The 21,228-nt window shown below is 40.3% G+C and overlaps 1 protein-coding gene and 1 long non-coding RNA gene across 5 annotated transcripts in view; both read left to right on the top strand.

The window, feature by feature from the left end:
* LOC108248434 (synaptotagmin-like protein 2) overlaps positions 1-21,228 on the top strand; it is a 281,347-nt gene that overhangs the window by 242,710 nt on the left and 17,409 nt on the right. The gene's annotated exons all lie outside the window — the stretch shown is intronic.
* Positions 16,259-17,093, top strand: LOC119616841. The gene is made up of 2 exons (XR_005232897.1): positions 16,259-16,647; positions 16,890-17,093. It is a non-coding gene; the product is annotated as an uncharacterized LOC119616841 (long non-coding RNA).

Here is a 21,228-nt window from a genome sequence, read left to right as displayed (position 1 = left end):
AATTTAAAAAAAAATTAAATAAGACTTAAATCTGTATTCTGACGTATTAAAAAAGTCACCAAGAACACTAGTGTTAAAATAAAAACAGGCTTTAAGACAGAGTAATTGTACTCATTTAAAAGAAATCAAGCTAAATTTAAATGGCATTTCTGCATAATTTTAGAATAATCTGATTTGATACAAAAACATTCTTTTTCATCACACCATATTATTATTACAAATAGTCTTATCTACTTAACTTTACACTGTCGTTGATTTTCTTTTGTGTGCATTAAAGTGATGCAGACTTCATTCATTCCTACCAAGCTGTCATGATATATTTCATGATTTATCATGACAGGTTTGTATGTATGTGGAATTTTATTGCATAAATCTTTTATTATGTTGCACAGTGGACTTGTGGTCAGTGCTGTTGCCTCGGAGTGAGACGGTCTCAGTTTTAAACGGTGCACGGTTTTTTCCCCTCTAGATACACTGACTCTCTGCAGGTCAAAATCATGCAGAGTAGGTTTATTGAAGGTTCTGAATTCATCTCTGTGTCTCTGTGATGGACTGGTGATGTGTTCCCCTGACCCTAGACAATGTAGAAGTGAAAAGTCTTTTAAAGGGAAACATTATTTAAGCTTGCCTCTTTCCTTCCCCACATGGGTGGTTTCACTTCACTTCAAGCTTGAGTCCTCTATCAGAGGGCTGGGTGCTTGTTCAGTATCTTAGCTGTTTTCTAGGACTCTGTTCCTCTGGACAGAGATCTCCGAGGTTGCTCTTGGGATCTGTGGTAACCACTCTTCCATGGGATTAAAGCACTAAGTACTCTGACGACCACTGGCACAGAGGCTGAACCCAATATTTCAGAGGCCTCAAAATAGCATTGCATCTCATTTCCATCAAGATGCAAGCCTACATTACTGTAAACAGTTTTGCTTGGTTGAAGCCTATACTGATTGTTTAATGGATTCTGTTTAATTTGCTTCAGATGTTTTACTTGTTTTTGTTTGGTCATTCTACATCTTCTACAGTTTATCCATCAAAACAGGTATTTTTTTTTCTTCTCAGTGTCTCTCTCTGCTGTAGGACTGATGGTTTTCTCTCAAAACCCCCAGAGGTTAGAGTGCTCAAACCCAAATCAACACATACTTTAAGTGCTACACATTGCACAAGATCTCTGCTTAAAACTTTGTTATTAATTACATTAAATCAACACTGTCTGGCTGTCAGCAAAATATCTCATGAACCCCTGGAAAGAACTTTGTGAAACTTTCATAAAGTAATTATTGATTGTACATCTATAACTGTAGTCAACCCAGTTAAAAATAGCCACCACCACAGCTTATCAATCTTAGCCAACACAGCAATGGCAATAATGTTTTACAGATATTGAGCTAAATGTGGTGTAGTAGTTGCTAAGAGTCGTCCTCAACACATACTCTGAGTGCTAACAAATCTTGTTAGATCTCAGCATATTGCACGAGATTTTGAATAACGTTATTTTAAAGTATGAACAAAATGTCCACAAGTCTGTCACTTCCCATCATAAGACCTTAAGTTAAAACTGACATGAAAGGCAGCGGGGGATATTCTTTCCTTCAAGTAATTTTAGGCCCTTAACTTTTTTCTGTCAGCCTTTTGCCGTCTGACCAGAGATACTTTAGGTACCATCTTCCAGTGAGCCTCATCAGGAAAAAGCAGGTAAAGAAAATCCTATACCAGTCAACTCAATCCAAATATAATATAATCATAATCAGGACATTACAAATTGGACTGGAGCCATCTGGGGCTGAGTCTAAGCTGGCACGGCACCTTAAAACATTTTTAAGCTGTGTTATTTTGTTGACTTATTATTTTTGTTGTAGTTTTTACCTTTTTTCCAGCTGAAAATGTGATAATAACCAAGTAAAAACTACAACACGAACACAAAGGTTGTTGACATTTATGTTGACTAATAAAATAAGACAAAAATGTCTGACTGAAACAAGATTCCATCAGATCTATTTTTGTTGTTTGGAAAGTAAATGGACTGTACTTACATAGTGCCTTTTTAGGTTGTCGGGCTAGTCAAAGTGCTTTACAACACAATCTGTGCCCTCAATTGCCTATCCTAAACAAAGCAGCATTACTAATAAAGGTTTTTTTTGTCCTGTTATGGCATATCAGGCATACCATATAGAGAAGATGTCTACATGTGCCAGAACAGATTTGTTCTGCAATAAAGATATCTCAAGATATCCTAATTGCATGATTTACCTTAATTGAATCAAGACTGAATCTGAATCTAGCATTAGAATAGGCGGCCACATTGTTGTCATAGCAACCTGTTTGTATGACCTTCAATTATCATTACTAATTATTAATTACTAATAAAGTTAAGATTAAACTACACATTAAATATAGGTTTAATATCAGCCTTCGCATTAACATGAGCCTAAGTCTTAACCTAAAGGCTAAACTTTAAAGTTATCAAGGCTAAGGGGCTGTTTACACAATGCTGTTTTTGAGTGAATTAGAAGATTTGCTGCTGTGGTTCAAACGTTGGTGTACACAACAGTGCTCATTTCGTCTGAAACAAAAGCCTTCTGAACCCAGATCTCTGCTAATGTTAGTGTTTTTTTTCAATGTTTGAGGTATATCAACAAGAAAACCACCTGTGTGAAGCAGCAGGTGGCTTCTGGTATTTTTTCTCTCTGTAACATGTTGCAGTCTGAACAGAGTGTTTGCAGCCAAGTCACCAGTAAGTTATGCAGTTGTGTCCTGAGCAGCCACTGCCTCATTTTGTTTGTGTGCCATGTAAAACTGTATTTTAGGCCATGCATGTTAATTGTTGCCCACCTCTGTCCACATCATTTGGCCCACTTTGTACCAATCTTGGCATTTAGCCCCACATTTATAACCTGATCTACTAGAGGAAAATTTAGAAATGAAGATATGCAGCTTAGGATCAGTTTTTAATAAAACATTTGTAATCAGTATGGTTTTAGACCTGGACAAGTTTTCTGTCAGAGGAGAGCTCCATCACTCTTGAGAGAGATTCAAGATGCCACAATTTTGTGACTATTTTGAGAGAAAACATGTCACAATTAAAAAAAACAACCCTCAAATAACAGGGCTGTGCACGGCTGTGACCTGGAAAACAAAATATAAAACTAAGAATCCCTGCAAATGTTTTGAGACATTCTGGGGACTCCTTCACAAAAGTTGAAAGTTACTAATGATATTATCATGGCCTCAGACAGTGGACTTGTGTCCAGACCTGTTCTTTTAGATCTCAGAGCTGCATTTGATACAGCTGATCACAATATTCTATTACAGGGGATTGAGCATGATATTGGAACCAACTTCCAGTTTCTGTTTGTGGGGCTGACAGCCTGTCTACCTTCAAGACTAGGCTTAAGACTTTCCTTTTTGATCAATCATATAGTTAGGTTTGGTTTGGGTTTCCTGAGCTATCCCTTAGTTATGCTGCTTTAGAAACTACACATTCTGTATTTGTCTGTGTCTCTTTCCTGCCCTCAAACCTCAGCTGGTCGAAACAAATGGCAGACCAGCCTGAGCCTGGTTCTGGTTCTGCTGGAGGTTTCTTTCTGTTAAAAGGGAGTTGTTTCTTTCTACTGCCGCCATTATGCTGTTCAGGATGAGCCACTGTGACAAAGTGAAGATCTGACACAATCTGCTGTCTTCATTAGATAAATAACCTTTACGAATTGACATTTAAAATGTATGTGAGTGTTTTTGTACAGTGCCCCGAGTTGATTTGTGTTGTGAATTGGCAGTAAATAAATAAACTGAACTGACTTACACTGCAACCTGTTTGTTTTCTGCTGTAGGTTTTTAGCTTCATCCTTTTACAGTGAAGTATCCCACTGAAGTGACCAGAAGTGTGTTTAAAACATCATGCAAACCAGAATGAGATATCTTCCTAAAGACTTTTATTTATTATCTGACTTTAGACTCCTCCAGTTTCAGATGAGTTTTCACATTCAAGTACACAGGGCCTTAATTTAGCACCCCCAACTGAGAAGGTAGAGACTTTAGATAAGGCAAGAGGGCCAAAACCTGCAAGCAATATACAAGTTATACATCTGGATGTAATTATATATGAAATATATTGTAATCCATCCTTTACACTCAACACATCAGCTCGTATTGGAGTCGTGGATAAATGTACATTTATTTGTAGCCAGAAAAAGTGGCCTGACACTTCATTAAAATAAAGAGAAAAATAACGTCCATCTTCAAAATTCAAAATCAACATGGAAGAAAACGGAAATTACTAAATGAGAAATATTTGAAGAGTTTGTGCATCATGAGAATAAACTTGACGATGACAGTAAACAAAATAGTCTTTAAGGCTCGTCAGATCAAGTCCCGCCCATCCCCACAAAGCAGCTGCAACATGTTCTTCAGCATGTTGTTTGAGAAGACATTTTAATTTTATTCAATTAGTCCAGTTTCTGAAGGTACCACGTATATAACACATCAGAAGCTACAACATTCATTCACTGTTCCACATTTATCTCAGATGTGCAAGAACTGTGTTAAGTCTTTGGTCCCCCATCAAACAAAACATATTCCATCAAAAGTGACTGAATTATGTTTAGCGTTCCCTAAAAATGGCACTTTAACAACCTCAATGACCTGACTGCAGCTAATAACCTAAACATACCCTTCTTCATGAACTTTGTGCTGAAACATCCAGACAGAACACACAGAACCACTCTGTAGGAGGATAGGGTGCATGCATTTCTAAAATGCAAACCTTAGTTTCAGTTAATGCTCATGGCTAGGCCAGCACCACACCTAAAAAAATAAACAAAAACAACTAAAACCCCCCTTTACTAATAACTATCTGTGTGCATACACATATACACACACACACATATGTGTGTATATCTGTATATGTATCTGTATATGTATATGTGTATATGTATATCTATATGTGTCATTTACATTTCGGGGGGTTTCTACTGAAAGTACCTTACACCCTATTATATAGATTTATGATTGGTTACCGTCGCAATCAATCACAGTAACGACTTCATGGACATTATTCGCAGGTACATTCAGGACTCTGTAAAAAGCCTCACAATATTCTTTACAATTCATTAAAAATACAGAGAAAAAAAATATTAGAACAGTCCACTGTCCTGCAGAGGCTGCTCCACCAGATACCATTTCCCCTCTCCCTTCATTCTGTACGGATCTCTGTCTCTGCCTGTCTCTGAAGGCCTACGTCAGTCTGGATGAAGGCTCCCTGGCCCAGAGCTGTGGAGTAGGCTCGGTTGCTGTGGTTCACTGAGAAACCTCGGGTTGGGTGTGACTTGGAGCCTCCGTGTTTTTGAAATGAGGCCTGAGGCTGAGGTACTGGGTGGTAATCATCCAAGTTGTCGTAGTGGGACTGCACAGATTTAGAGCTGTGTTTCTTGTAGACGTAGTCTCTGTCCAGGTCCGGTTTGCTCTGACTGTAGTGCTGCTCCTCTCGGAAGCTGTGGGCTTGTTCCTGGGGGGGCTGGTCGTCTGTACTGTGGTGAGCACTGGCTTTGACTTTAATCTGGGGATGCTCAGAGTCAGGGCATTCGTAACGTGGTTGGAAGTTCTTCTTGCCTGGACACTCCTGCCAGGGTTTGAACTTGCTGACCTCTCCAGTCTTGGCATCATGTCGGCTGGCCTCCTGCTGATGGGACACACCGTGGCTCAGAGAGGCAGGGAGGGAGTGGGATGAGGGACATTTCTTTGAACTTTGCTTGGAAGGAGCATCAGACTTGTCACCCGCTCCGCTGCCGTGTTTCTCAGTCTCCATATAGATGAAGACATCAGGATCCGACACCATGTGTCTTGGGAGGTAGCGGCCATCTTTGCTCTCAGCTGCTACCAGCACTGCTTTACCTGGGTCAGATTTACTTCGCAGATGCAAGGTTTCATACCCAGAGACATCTGCTAGTGTGAAGAGACCCACATTGTCATACTGTGAGAGGACAGGGCCTCTTATCTTCAGCCTGGCCCTGCTCTCCCTGCGGATGGAGTGCATGTGAAGCCTCTCTACCTCCTCTGGATCCCAATGGGAGTAAGCAGCAGCTTCCTTGACCCTGTGACCTGGAGGCATGTCCCTGCTGACAAAGCTGTGCTCCTTTCCAAGGGGAAGAACATGGCCAGCAAGGTAGTGGTATCCAGTGGCCTTCCCTGCTGGTCGCCCAGAAACAGCTCCAGCATCTCGGCTAGCATAAGAGTGAAAATGCCGAACTCGGATAGTGCCATAGGGGTCTATGTCATAGTAAGGTGACTCTAAAGGACCTGAACCAGAGTATGGACTGTAGCGATAGTGGACCCGTCCATTCTCAAAGTAAGGCTGCAGCTGGGTGACGTGGTAGTCAGCCTGGGAGGACTGATGGGGGAGCTGCTGGTAGGATTTGCATTGATACCCAGGCCGATAGTAGAAGAACAGGTCTTCCTCTGGGGGAACCTCAGTCCTCTGGATCGGCACTGAGCGAATATTGGAAGGGACATGAAGTGAGTGCACCCTGCGGATAGTGGGGTAGCCGTGGATTCTGTCATGGCTGTAACCCTGGTGACCTGGCCCTGGTGATACATACACACTCCGTGGGTTTCCTCTGACCTTCATAGAGTGGTGGTAGGACCTGGGCCCCAAAGTGCTGTATCTGTGTTCTACTGGGGCACTGTAAGGTATCTGAGACTCAGACTTGGACATGTAGTCTGCTCGGTAATGGTGAGGAACTGACTGTGGGGCCAGATGAACAGGCCTCTGGTGGTAGTATGCTGCTCCCGGAGGTTCAAGGAGGACCGGTTCTCCTTTAACATGGTACGGGTGGGCTGGCTGGTGCGTAGAAGATTTACGAGGAGACAGAGAATGATGGGGCAGAACCTCCTCCTGGTGGCTGGCCTGAGAGCCTTCATCGAGGATGTGATAAGAAGCTTCACTTTGACTAAGAGCAGCTGTGGCCAACTTGCTCTCCATGGTGCGAGTAGGAGGAGCTGGGGGGGTGGGTCCACAGGGTACATGGTGTTTTACAGCCTCTGTACAGGGCTGCACTGGCTTTATGGCCTCCCAAGGTTTCTCAGCAGGTTCAGCAGATGTGGGTGCTACTCTTGCACTGGCCTTGGAATGATGAGGTTGAGTCTGGGTCTGTGTGGGAAGCTGCGCTGGAAGACAAGGTTGGATCTGAGCTTGGTTCTGTTGCAGAGTTTGTGTTTGAAGTTGGGGAGGTGAAACCACCTGCTTCTGAGGTTTTGGAGCTGTTGAGGGTAGGTGCTCTGATGGTTTTAGAGAAACTAGGAGTGGTGCAGTCTCTTCAGCTTTGATCTGAGAAAAAATTACACACACACAAAAAGAAAAAGTTAACTGTTGCAGTGGCATGAGGGGTTTTCCAGTCTGAAGCACACCTAAGCTACATACAGGTGGGAAGGTTTTTATAGGATAACACCTGACTATGTAATGTCTAAATTCCAAGACATGACTATGTTATGCATGGATTTCAAGACATGACTATGTTCTGTCTGAATTCCTCAGCCTATGAGGTTTTCACCAATGACCCTGTTACTCTTCACTGAAACCAGACTGACCTTGGTTCCTGTCTCCTCCTCACCTACCAACATTCTAATATCTTAGATATAAGCTCCTGTGACGACTCTGGAGGTAGAGCTTTGATTCGGAGCTTCCTGTTTGGAGCTGGAACTCTGATGTTAATTGTTGATTGTCTTTAAGGCTCTCTGTATGTCGTGCACCATACATTAATAAACCTGTTTGAGTGATTTCATCTAACAGTGCCTGGAAATTGATTTCTTCAACAACACAGACTATGGATGTGTTGATATTAATACCAGAATCAGGTATCTGTCTGAAACTGTGTGTGTGTACTTGTACTCATGAAAGTATTCTGATACTACAGTACTAATATTATTTTAAGGTAGAGTGATGTTCATCTCTCAGCTGAGCAATGAGGAAGTAGAGGAGGAGCAATGTCAGCTGTGTGGAGGTAGTTTTTTTTATTTATTTATTTATTTTAATTGGCTGTCCTGGTCCCCACTCCTTACCAGTTGGTGACACCATAAAGCTTTACTTACTCACTCACTCACTCACTCACTCACTCACTCGCTCACTCACTCACACACATGCAAGCTTTTGGTCTATAGGAGGAAACTGGAATACACAGAGAAAATCCAGAAGTGCATAGGGAAACATGCAAATTCCACACAAATGACTGTGGTGATGACTGTTTAAGTGACATTTTTCTTTGGGGCTAAAAAGTGTATTATTTCAATTTCCCATATTTGTAATGGAAAAAATATGTTCAAAATACAAATTTTCAACACATGTTGGAACATACTAAATCTCTAATCAGAGGTTCTACTTATTGCAAGAAATGTAATGGCATTTATTAGTACTCGTATTATTGGTAGTTGGTATTTGTAAGTACTTTTATTCAGTTTGAGTCTCAGTTGTCTGTAGGGTTCCTACTTAAAGAATTCCAGACTTAAAGTTTCTGATTTCTCAGTTCATTTTTGGCCCATTTTGAACTTTTAAATATAAAAGATTTCTATAAATGTTTGGTAGATTTTTACTGAAGGTGAGCAATAATGTTTTTTTTTGTATTGTGTGTGTGTCCATGCATCTGCTAGCAATATATTTCATGAACCACTGGACAAACTCTAATTAAACTCTTGGAAACCTCAACCTCAGGTGATCATGACTCTCATCTATAAGCAGGTGCATGTTTTATTTAACTGTATTTTGTTAACAGACCCAGCCGTAAAGGATCATAGGAAAATACTATTTAAACTCTCAAAATAAACAACACTTGAATGGATGGTTCAGAAAAACATGCAGAACCTTAAAGATGTACTTTCTGATTCAAATCAGCTGAGTGGAAAGCTCTGCAGTCACAGAACTGATCATGGATTATGGAAACAAAGAGAGACAAAAGGTGCCTGTATGCCAAGCAGTTTTAGCATATAAGCAATGCTTGAAATTGTCCTTTCGTCCAGGCCATTTTTGTATTTATTCAAGGTTTTGTCTGTTAAAAAAAACATTTGTTATTGTATTTAATTGTGACCCTCACACTAAGGTAAAAAGACCAAATCCTGTCTCTCATACCAAAGTAAGTATTGAACTGTGAGGAACATGCTGAACTTATGACTTAGGAATACTGTTACAACCCTAGTATTTTTCCATGTTACATCAAGGGCCAAAATCTAATGTGAAAGTGACAATATTTACCTCAGGAAGAGTTTGCGGTACCATGTTACTGGGAGTGGGGACTGGAGCGGCACTGGATGAGCTGCTAAGAACTGGGGTCTCTGCTGACACTGGCTGCTGCCTCTCTGGACTGGTCCTGTTCGGAGAAGTTGGGCTGATTGAGCCGGGAAGTCGGACATACTTGTACGATGGAGTGTTTGGTGGGGTGAAGTCAGTGTCTGGGTGAGTTCCAGATGGAGTTGCAGGGGAGCTGTGTGATGGTTTGGTAACTGGGCTGGTTACTGCTGCTGGCTGTAGTTTAACTGTGGGACTGGATGGGGTCAGACAGAACGAGGTTGTGATAACAGAAGTGGAAGTGCTGTTTGGGGGTGGGGAACTTCTCATTGCTGCTCCCTCCTCAGGTGCAGTCTGGAACTTTAGGGCCTTGTCTGGAAAGTTCCAGGTCTCCTGCAGCTGCAGAGGAGACTCAAGGGTGGGGGTCTGAGGCTGAATGGAGACCTGCTGGGCTGACTCAGTGAGGGCCAGGGTCAACATGCAGGCAGCGTTTTTAGGAGGTGGAGGGGGAGGAAGGGCCGAAGAAGGAGCTGTGGAGCTGAGGGAACATGTGGTGAGGTTCTTTGAAGAGTCTGGAGTTCTGACTCCTATCAGAAACACAAAAACAAAAGGAATGTGTCGTGAATGAACAAGAAGGTGACAGCAGGGAGGCAGGTGCTTTAAGACACAGCTGAGCATGCTTGTTCAGATAAGTGTTAAAAACCAACCCACATTCACTGAGTTTAGCTAAAAAATAGAAACTTGCCAAAACCTACATAAGTCTGGGCAATATATTGAGCACATTTGAAATGTAAACCTTCCACCCCACTCATCTAGACCGTTCTCCAGTGCATAAAAATAGCCCATGAGCTGTTAGCAGCAGAAGAAAAACATCACTGAACGTTTTATTTCATCTTTCATGGAAACTTTGAACAAACACAGCTTAATTATTGAGATTAGCTTGTTTTTTTTCCACATGAAGGGAATTCAACAAGCTCTTAGTTTTCCTGATTAGGAAGTTTAAAGAAGTCCGCTTGCCATCAAAATGACTCTGAACTTTCTGAAAGCTACCATTTTGCCTGATGATGTCAGAAACTGATAAACACAACCATCTCTGAGAAAACTCAAGCAGCTGTATGTGTGGCACAGAGGTTTAGAGGCTCGTGCAAATAGTTAGCTATGATGCTAACATGTAGCTGATAAATTGTCTGTTGGAAATAATTTATTGAACAAAAGGAACAGTATTTATTATACTTGAACTTTGATCATTTTATGAAACTCCTGATCACAATTCGATGTATTTATTTAACCAACTAGAGGCACTCAGGGTGCAAACCTCCACCAAAACTCCATCAATATTAATAGTAGGATCCAGATCGTGATCCAGATCACCATCAAAATCGAATCACTTGTGTTTTATGACAACCCCAACATTTACTGAAAATTTCGTCAAAATCTGTTTAGTTCCTGTTTAAAATCATTATTTTTTAAGTAACCTGACATACAGACAGATGGACAAACCAACCAACCAACACTACAGAAAACATAAGGTAATAATCATTAAATGATCTAAGTGACACTGGTTGCTGTTCTGAATCTGGTCCTTTAACATGGTTCTGATTGTGTGTGTATATGAGAACAGATTCTGTGTTTGATTTGGATGGGATGTATTTTTCACTCTGGTCCACTGTCAGCATATCGTACCTGAGTGTAATGTGGTGACTGCTCTCTGTTCTGCTCTTAGACAGCATCTTAATTTTTGTTCTGGAGCTGGACTGATTAAAAGTGTTATGAAAGAAGACAGCTGTAAAGTTTGTTGTTTTTATCTCAGTGTCTAAGGGTCAAAGTCAGTGAGTCACAGTACACAACTGCATCAGATAATGGTGTTGAATTAAACATTAATACAATGATTAAAGAAGGATTTTAAAATGGTGAGGTACACAGTATTTGTACATGATAATAAAGCTCCAAAGTATTGTGATATTCATTTTTGGGCACATCCCCCAGCCCTACTACAGAAGTGAGTGTTTTGCTCCTACCTTGATGGTCATGGCTGCTGGAAGACGCATCCTGCTGTACTCTGTCCTCAGTACTCAGGTCTTTACACACCAAAGTGTCAAAAGCTGCCAGTTTGGAGTGCAGCTCCACCTGAAAAGCTTCACTCAGAGACGGCTCAGCTGGCCTCAGCAGCACGCTGCCTATTAGGGAAGGCGAGCTCTGGAGAATGACAGGAGGAGATGATGGCTGCGGGCAGACAGACTGTCCAGCTGGATTCTTGTCAGGCATCTCCGAGGAGAAAAGCTCTAAAGCGGCAAAATGGGTCAAACTGGTGGTCTTCCCACATTTAATAGGTGATACAGCCTGCATGGGTTTTTCAGTGTAATAGTAAGAAGTGGTGATTTTCCTGCTGCTGCAGTCTGTGGACAACAAACTACCAGAGATGAGGTCAGAGCTGCTGGACTTGGCACAGATGCTGGCAGGGCTCCTTTTTAACGTGGAGCCCTCAGTCCCAGCTGCTGGTTCTTCTAAAGGGAAGGCATAGGAGGTGTCGGGCACACTGCACTGGAACGACATAGGGTCAAAGTCCAATGAGGCCATGCCGGTGTCTGGTGGACTGAAGTCCACATCTTCACCTGCTGAGCGGGGAGGAGAAATGAGAGCAGGCACACAGATGGGCCCATCATCTCCGTCGCTCTCCTCGGTGGCATCCAGGTTATCGTAGGAGTTGCAGTGCTGCTGCTGCTGGCTAGCCAGCAGCTCGCCGTTGAAGGATGCTGACAGGGCATCGCTGCTAGAGCGCGGCCGCTGAGGACGGAACACCTTCGACTCCCCTGGAGAAGAAGAAGCTTTTAAGAAACAATACCTCCTCAATAAAATCAGACAATGACTGAAAATAGGATTAACAGACTTATCAAACTTATAAGGAGTCAAAAAGAACTTAACAATTACCTTCAACATTATGTAGAGAACTCAGTGATTCTTCACTTTTTGCTGACCTTATTGTCACTGTGTCTCCTCGACCTCCTGAAACACAACACAAACCAGCCCAGGATGGATCATTTTACTCTCAATTCTTTAAAGGTGTATTTATTTTTTTATTTATTATTTTATTATATTGTTTTTACATCACCAATTTCAAAAAAGTAGGGACATTGTGTAAAATGTACATAAAAATAAATGCAATGATGCGCAAATTTCATAAACCCATATTTTACTCACAGGGGAATATAGTAATCTCAAATGTTTAAACAAAGAAATTGTACAATTTTTAAGAAAAAAATAAGATAATTTTGAATTTTATGGCAGCAACACATCTTAAAACAGATGAGACAAAGGTAACAAAATGCTGTAAAAGTAAGTGGTGTTGAGAAACAGCATTTTGGTTAAGGACTGGGTATAAAAGGAGTATTTTAGAGAGTAAAGACGGGCAGACATTCACCAGTCTACAAAAACTACATTTAAAAATAGTGAAAGAATTTCAGAATAAGATCTCTTAGCAGGAGACTCATATTATTATAATATTTAAAAAATCTGGAGACATGGCACAAAGTTAATATTGGATGTCCATGATCTTCGGGCCTTCATGCAGCGCTGCATTAAAACCAGGTCTGATTCTGTTCAGAAGATCACTGCATGGACTCAGGAACACTTCCACAGATCACTGTCTGTAAACACAGTTCACCATCTACAAATGCTGGTTAAAGCTCTATCATTCAAAGAAGAAGCTATATATGAACATAAACGAGATGATGTCTTCTCTGGGCCAAAGCTCAGTTAAAATAGACTGCGGCAAAGTGTCTGTCTCTCTTTCCTCTCTCAAACTGAAGTAGTAGATGGCTGCTCATAGTAAGCCTGGTTCTGCTGGAGGAAGTCATTCCTTCCCACTGTCTCCAGTGTGATTGCTCATGGTGGGAGATTGAATCAAAGTGAAGAGTTGACACAATCTGTTGGCTTATATATATATATATATATATATATATATATATATATATATATATATATATATATATATGTGTGTGTGTGTGTGTGAATAAAATAACATATGCTCCAAACCAGATGACATTTTTTTCAAGTAAGGCCTTGAATATTTCAGTAAGACAATGCTGAACGACCTACTGGATCCATTATAACAGCATGGCTTCATTGTAGTCCAGACCTCTCACAGAGTAAAAAACATTTCACATTTCATGAAACAAAAAATCCAGCAGAGACGTTCAAGAACTGTTGGACAGCTAGAATCCTATATTAGACAAGAATGGGACAACATTCCCTTTCAAAAGGCTCCAGCAGTAAACATGGCGTAGCATGAAAACACGTGTTGCTGTCATCAAATTCAACATGATCTTTAATAAATAAATAAATGTTTAAACATCTTTTATTGTAAATAAAAGATGGGTTTATGAGATTTCTGTTTTTAATTTACATGTCGACCCAACTGTTTTGGAATTGGGATTGCAGTTGTTCACGCACCAGGCAGAGCCATAGTCTTCAGCTCGTTGGGCTCACTGGGATTGCGCTGCAGCTTGCGCTTGGACATGGAGGACGATTTCCCCAGGTTGAAGAATGACCGCCAACTACCCACAGGAGACTTCTTTGATTTATTAGGAGGTCTTTTCCTACAACAGAAATTGTCATAACAATTTGTGTTATTAACCTGAAAATTTTCAAATACAGATTTTAGAAGAGGGGACAAATAATGACTGAGTAAGTTTTTCAAATCTGTGGATGTCTCAGACAGTGAAAAGTTCATGCTGCTGCAGGAGCACTGTGACTCCAGCAGGGGGATACAAAGTCTGAGGGTTTTGTCAGTTCTGACAGGTACTTCAGTGCAACAACAACAATAGCAGTGACACTCTGTCACATTTGTCTCATCCACATAGGAAAGGTTTTTGTAAATATTGACTGGTGCTAGTTTCATTTAGGATACTACATTTTAAATATGTTCTTGTTCTTTGGCCTTATGACATATAGAGTATTTTGTATTTTCTTGCTCATTGGTCTCACTAATCACCCAACCCAGTCTATATATGGTCCTTGGTTTCTCTGTCACATCCTACTGTTTAATATTAAGTCAGTCTAGCTACTCGTGTTCTGTTATTTTGCACTATTATAGTAATTTTGATCTAAAGCTGCTTCTCACTCTCCTGCCTTTTGGGATCATCCAGCTGTTCAAGTTACAAAAACTTGTAAAAAAAGCAATCTTATTACACCAAATAATCTAAGGCCAAAAAGGTTTCTATCCACTTTACTGAAGTGTCAACAATACAAAAAAGCTAACTTTGCAGGAAAGAAATACAATATACATCAAGTTTATATTTAAAAACGTAGGAAATGGGAATAATTTTAAGATGTGGGAGCTACTACGGAGTGCACATAAGACAATATGTGTTTTGCTGAAGGCAAAGTGATTAGAATGTATTTGAATTAACACTTAAAGTCTGTGCATCGCTTGCAAGCTGCCACGACTCTGAGTTTAAGGAGTTATCAAAACCTACATGTCCTCAGAGCCATGTCTTGATAAAAACCCGTCTGCCAGGGCTGTAATCAGACTTCAGAGCTTGAGTCCCCATCATTTTCAAAAAATGACAAATAAACTCTGCTTAGCAATCCTCTTTGTGGTTAATTTATTTTTAACAACTGGATGCAAAGTTGTTGTACATCATAATCAGTCTTCCCTTGGTAATAAATCAGTTTGTTGTTTGATCCCACATCAAAGAGATGTGGAATCATTTTTCTTTTTTATTTTTACTCATTTCTTTTTAGTTTAAAGGACGTTGCTGATTGATGAATGTAGCATAATCAAACCTTTTCTACTTTATATATTATTTTATCTTTTGTTCAAAAATGATTTGTTTCAGTTTTATTTATTCCCTCAGGTTGTATTGTAGTATAATCAAACTATGGGCAGTGACATGATTTGTTTTTGTGGTTTCGTGTGGGGAGAGGCAGCACGGTTTTGCTTGGAGGGTGTGTCTGTGTGGGGTGTTTTGTTCTGAATTTGGGGGATTGTTTGTTTATTTACTTCCAAAGGGAATTGGGTTGGCACCTGTTTCTTATTTCCAGAACTGTGCATGTATTGTGCTACTGTGCATACAACAATTGTTCTTTTACAGACAGCAACAGTTTGTCTTTTGGGATTTCTCTATTTTTTGTGGCACTTATTTTATCACCCTCTATCTTTACAAGCCTTCAACTGAATAAACAGCGAGAAGAAATTGAACATGAAGTCTTCCACAAGCCTTTGTTGAGTTTTCTTCAACAGTAGTTTTCTGCTTATCCCTCTCCCATAAAGCTCAGACTGACCAAGAACCTGATCAACAGTTGTTTAGCTCAGTGTCTCCTATCTCAGCCAGGATTTTGCGATGTTGTGATCACAACTATTAATGCAAAATCAAGCAAACCCAGCAAAATTGTAACTTTTTGCAACTTTGCCCAAAACACCGCAACTTTAACCCAATAGTTATTGTTTCTTAAGTGATTTGCCACAGTTTCTGTGGTCTAGTCTCTTCTTTGTGGGTTTGTGTAGCGTGGAACACAAAATAAACCCAAATAACTCACGAAGAAGACATGTGACGTCACATCCTGTTAACATCAGAATGCCGGGAGCGTGCAGGAGCAGCGACTGAAGCCAAAATGTGCGCTAATGCTTCACATTTGCCCACAAAGATTTCAGCAAAACACCGCAGTGAAGTTAGTTTTAAGTTGGATGTTGGATATTCGCGCTCCGCGGAGTTAGCTGTGTCTAGCTCACAGCTGACCCGAAACAGGAACGTTAATGTCGGCCAGCTGTCTCTAAGTGAACCAGCGAGCGTGAGAGAAGGGGCCAGCAGAGAACGGCTGGGGGAAGCTGTTTTGCACGTCCTGCAGTGTAATCATCGAACATAAACGCAAGTCATCCATCGACAAACACTTTGTGTCTGCAAAACATGTGAGGAGAGCTGCAGACGAGGGACAATCCAGAAATGCTCATGAATGTCAGTTTAGAAGCTAAAAAATAAATAAAAAAGAAGACTGTGAAAAGAAGTGTCAGAAAGCTATATTTTATGTTTATATTGTTTCATTTGTGTTAAATAGCTTTAACAAATCGAGTCCTATGTTGTCAGTGTTTAAAATTTGTATATTTTAAGTGAAGACTCTTATTTTGAAGGGTCACGTTGCATCGTGACCCATGTGACTGGTTCTAGCCAACCGGGTGCTTCCTCTTCCTGGTTAGAAAAAAGCGCGAGGCTGATGGAGGAAAGCAGAGAAGCAGGAGAAAATTGGCGGTGTAAGAAAAAATATATAAGAGAAACTAAAAAGTAAAGAGTCTATAAATGTTATCTAAAGATAATTCTGTCTTTTAAAGGAGCGTTTTGTCAGAATTTCGACCTGTCCTTGCCTTCAGGAGATTATATATTTTCGAACTGGACTTGGTGAGAAAAATATATTTATATTTTACTTTCTGTGAGTAATTTTATTTATGATGTGGTTTCTTTTGTTAAAATGGAAAGCTATGTAGCATATGTATGTTGTTTTATGTTAAAGAAATGGTGAGAATGAATGTCAGGTGAAGTATGGTTTTTTTTACTAAGATGTTCAGCCGCCATTTTGGCGAGTGTATTTTTTAATTATTACCAAATTAGCTGAACAAACCTTTTATTGGTCATGAAAACAGGCCTTTAAAGTTGGACCGGGAAAACTCGAGCTGAATGTCGGGAACGAGAACTGAGATGGCGAGCCACCAACCCGAGAGCCTTGAACCTTGAATCAGTAGGAGCTACACACCTCTGCTGGATGTTTTGTTCCTCAGAAATGGTATGATTCACCTGATTTTGCTGCTAAAATAGCAGTGGACTCAAGAGACACAACACTAATCTTTCTGGATTCTCAAAAAGGGATACGGACATTCAATTTGATTTAAGGGATATTCAGTCTTTTGCTGAATCATTTTCTGTTCTTACCTTTTATTGTTTTTTTTTTCCTCTATTCAATGCTGTTACAGTGTTGTTGAGTTATGAACCTTTCTGTGAAGTTAAACTTGAAAAGAATTGTTTCAAAGTGAGACTTAAAGAATTTAACTTTTGAAATGATACAGAGTTAACTCAAATAGAATACAATATAGAACTGTACTCTAAACAGATAAACAGCAACTTAAAATGGAACAATAACCTAGGTCGAGACACATTTTTCCTTCAGGACCTACGTCAGGTCAAATATTAAAAAAAAAGGGGTTTACAATTTCTAATGTAAAGGAATTGTTCTATTTTCTTGTTGAAATTGTGTCGTGTGTGTAACTGTATGTAAATGTTTTTATTAATAAGCCGGCAGTTCAAAGTTATTCACTGGTCTGTGGTCATTATTATAATTGCAACTATTATCTGCTCCCATAGCCGAACCTAGTACTGGTCTTAGAGTAGTTAGTTACTGTAGCTACATTAGAAGTGCTACATAAGCACCTTTGGAGAATGTCAATGTTTGTTGGTAATTATCTTACAAAACTAGTAAGTATTTTTGGTTTATATATTAAAAGTTATGGTTTTTTATTGATTTTAGTAAAAAAAAAAAAATCGCAACTTTTAGGAAAATGCCCCACGAAATCAGGCATTTTAACCCGCAACAATCACAAAAAATGCCCGTGAAATCCTGGAGGGACTAACTTGGTAGATTTACACATGTACCACATTCCTTCCATTTCTTGATGATGGATCTAACAGAACTCCTGTTGTTTAGGAACTTGAAAATCTTTTTGTATCCATCTCCTGACTTGTACGTTTCAATATTAATTTCTCTGAGTTGAATTAGGACAGTCACTTTAATAGTGAATATTTATGGAGTCACCTATTATAGCTTGCGTATTTTTATTGAATTGGCATTACTTTGCATAAATTTGATTTTAGTTGTCACTGAAGAGGGTTATTCCTGAAATTTTGTTTGTCAAAAAAGCCAAGTTATTTTAATTGTGACTGATTTATAACAGCAATAAAAGGGTAAAACATCCAAGGGGTGAATACGTAAAGTTCAACTTGGCTTGCTTAAGCTGTTGTCATACTCCATGAAAAGTCAATAAATTGGCTCTCAGTCACATGGTTGCATGATAAATATTGATTAATTTTGTCCTTGTAGCAGCTTCGTCCAGTCCTTTGCGACACAAGGCCCTGCTTAGGCTGCTACTCCTGCGACCCGACTCCGGATAAGCGGAAGAAGATGGATGGATGGGCTTGGCCGGACTGTTTCTCACAGGGGTTTGCACCAAGTACTGTGTGATTGGTCAGAAGTTGTTGTGGGTGTGTTTATGCAGAAAAGCCAGTGAGCTTTAATGAAGTCATTTTGCTTCTACTGCTCTGCTGAGAAGCAGCTGGCCGAGGCTCTTAGAAAATACAGCCATCTTTACAACTGTTCCAGCAAAACTTAGAAACCTACGAACATAGTCAGTTGATGAAGAACCTGTGGAAAAAGATATCACAGTTATTGTGCATGCAGAAGACCCTGCAGAGTCCCAGGCGGCTCTTCGGGACTGTGATGGCCGAGGAAATACACCTCGGCTGGGCAGCATAGGGACACAACCCCTTCATTTGCTCATTATTGTTCATCACAAAATTTTCAAATGCCAAAAGGTGTGTACTGTCTCAGTCTGTTTAATAAAAATGTTTGGTCGTGGTAAGGGAAGCAAAAATCTGTCCAAGGACAGGAGAGTTGAGAAGCCGGTGGAAAGCCTGTATGAGAAGGGAGGAGCTTCACAGAAGCTCTGAGCTGAGTGTCTCATGGACTATCAAAGGTGTGTGCAAAAATGAATGTCTCAACCATGTGACTGCAAACCGACTTCTTACGGAGAATGACGGAGCCTTCAGAACCTCAGCTGAGTAGGTCCTAAGAAGTGTGCTGGAAGTGGGTGGACCACCCAACAGTCAAGTAGGGCCGAGTCAAACCCATGAAAAAAGGCCATTATTTGTCTTAAACTTTGCTAATCAGTACATTTGGTTTTTGATTGTCAATTTATTTTTGTTTGTTTTATGTTCTTCTCTTTTTCATTGTTTGTTTTTGTTGTTTTATTTGCAGTTTGAAATAAAGCATTCATTCATAGTACATTATGGAGACTGATAGAACAAGAAGAGGATGGAACAAACCTCTCAGTGGGAAACTCAATGACTGTGTGAAACTTCCCCTGAAGGGCAGCCGGCCCTTCGCCCACCTCGATGTATTTGCTGTCTTCAGTCACAGGAGAATTGATCTGAGCCTGGGTCCTGGCCTGGGCTTCCTCCAGGCTCAGAAGTTTGGTAGAAGGCGATGAAACCAGGAGGGATTTTGGCCGAGACAAAGAGTTGTGACCTGGTAATGTGGGTGGAAGAACATTAAGGACAGAGTTTAGATTTAGTTACCAGTGAACCTGCAACAGTTGGGTGTCCGTGTTTACCTGTGCCCTCTCTAATAAGCGAGCTGAGCTTTGTACTGAAGAGCACATCAACGTGATTCAGGATGAACTCCACTACAACAGACTGGATTCGTACTTCCATAAAGGCTGCTGTGCCACTGAAACAGGCAGATTCAATCTGTTTCGACCTGAGGAATGACAGACAAAAACAAGGAAAAGGGAAAATAATAAAGTTAAAATGAAAAAGCTGCTGTGAAAGAATGTTTGAAATAACTAATTTCCATAATTTTGTAATTGAACAACACCAATGCAAAACCAGTTACCTAAAAGATTTTACTTATGTTATATTTGAGACCATCTCATCTAGTACTGGATAAGGATGGTCATTTCGTTTTGCAAAAAAACACTTTGAATTTGTTGGTAATTATTAGATCTTTCTTCAAATATTCAATGACTGTGACTAGGAATAGGCCAATGACCGGTTTCACTAAATTACAGGTTTCCACTAAACTGTTAATTGTTCAAATGCCTTAAAACAAAGAAACAGGGTGTCTTTCTTATGTTACCAGACTTGTTGCTCATTCAGTTGTGTACAGGAGCCAATAGGAGAAATCCCAAAAACTTTTATGTTCCTTAAAAAAAGACCTCATTGGTTGGACATTTTACAACAGTCCGTCATGACTTGTCTAACACCCTCCTCATTTTAAGGTTACACTGTTTAGGAACAAACATTTGCAACAACCTACAAAAGTCAGCATGTTAGTAAGTGAAATATACAGCCTATTTCTAAGGCTAAGCCAAGCCACCCTATGACGTAAGCTCATTTTAGCTGCTTCAGAATCACGTTCTTTTGATTGTAATCCATACTTCATGACCATAGGTGAGGGTTGGAATGTAAACAGACCAGTAAAGCAAAAGCTTTGCATTTCAAAATAACTTTTTTCTATACTATTACAGACAGAAGAAACTCACTCCTTATTGCAGATAATGCCAAAGACGGTCAATCCATTTCCCTGTTCATCCCACCATCATTTGTGAACAAGATTTCAAGGTACTAGAACTCCTCCACTTGAGGCAGAGGCTCATCACTGACCTTGAGGGAGCATTCCACCTTCTTCTAGTTGAGAAACATGGCCTTCGGCTTAAAGGAGCTTACTCTCATCCCAGCCGATTCACTCTCTGCTATGAACCTCCCCAAGTGCAAGCTGAAGCTCATGGCTCAAAGACGCCAACAGAACAATATCATCTGCAAAAGGCCGAGACGAGACCTTGAGATTCCCAAACCAGACACCATCATTTACATGACTGCACCTTGAGATCTTGACAATGAACACCACAAACCAGATCAGAGACAAGAAACAGCCCTGAAAGAGTCCAACCTGTAATGTCTTGGGGAACATGGTCATAAGATTCAAAAAAAGTTAAAAAACAAAAACAACTGGACTTCTATTCTGTAGCTGAAGACGTTTCGCTTCTCATCCGAGGAGCTTTCTCAATTCAGAAATAGAGAGCGTGGAGTTGGGCTTTTAAAGCTGAGATGTGATGTAAGCTGGATTGCTTGCAAATTGTTCTCACTCTCCTAACAATGGAGGCTCGTTAGAATCCTTGTTTGTCTGACTCACTGATGGGCCACTCTGGTCACATG

This window comes from Kryptolebias marmoratus, linkage group LG2 (assembly GCF_001649575.2).
Source record: "Kryptolebias marmoratus isolate JLee-2015 linkage group LG2, ASM164957v2, whole genome shotgun sequence".
Lineage (NCBI taxonomy): Eukaryota > Metazoa > Chordata > Actinopteri > Cyprinodontiformes > Rivulidae > Kryptolebias > Kryptolebias marmoratus.
Note: the sequence above shows the minus strand (reverse complement) of the source record. Positions and strands in the feature narration are given on the sequence as shown.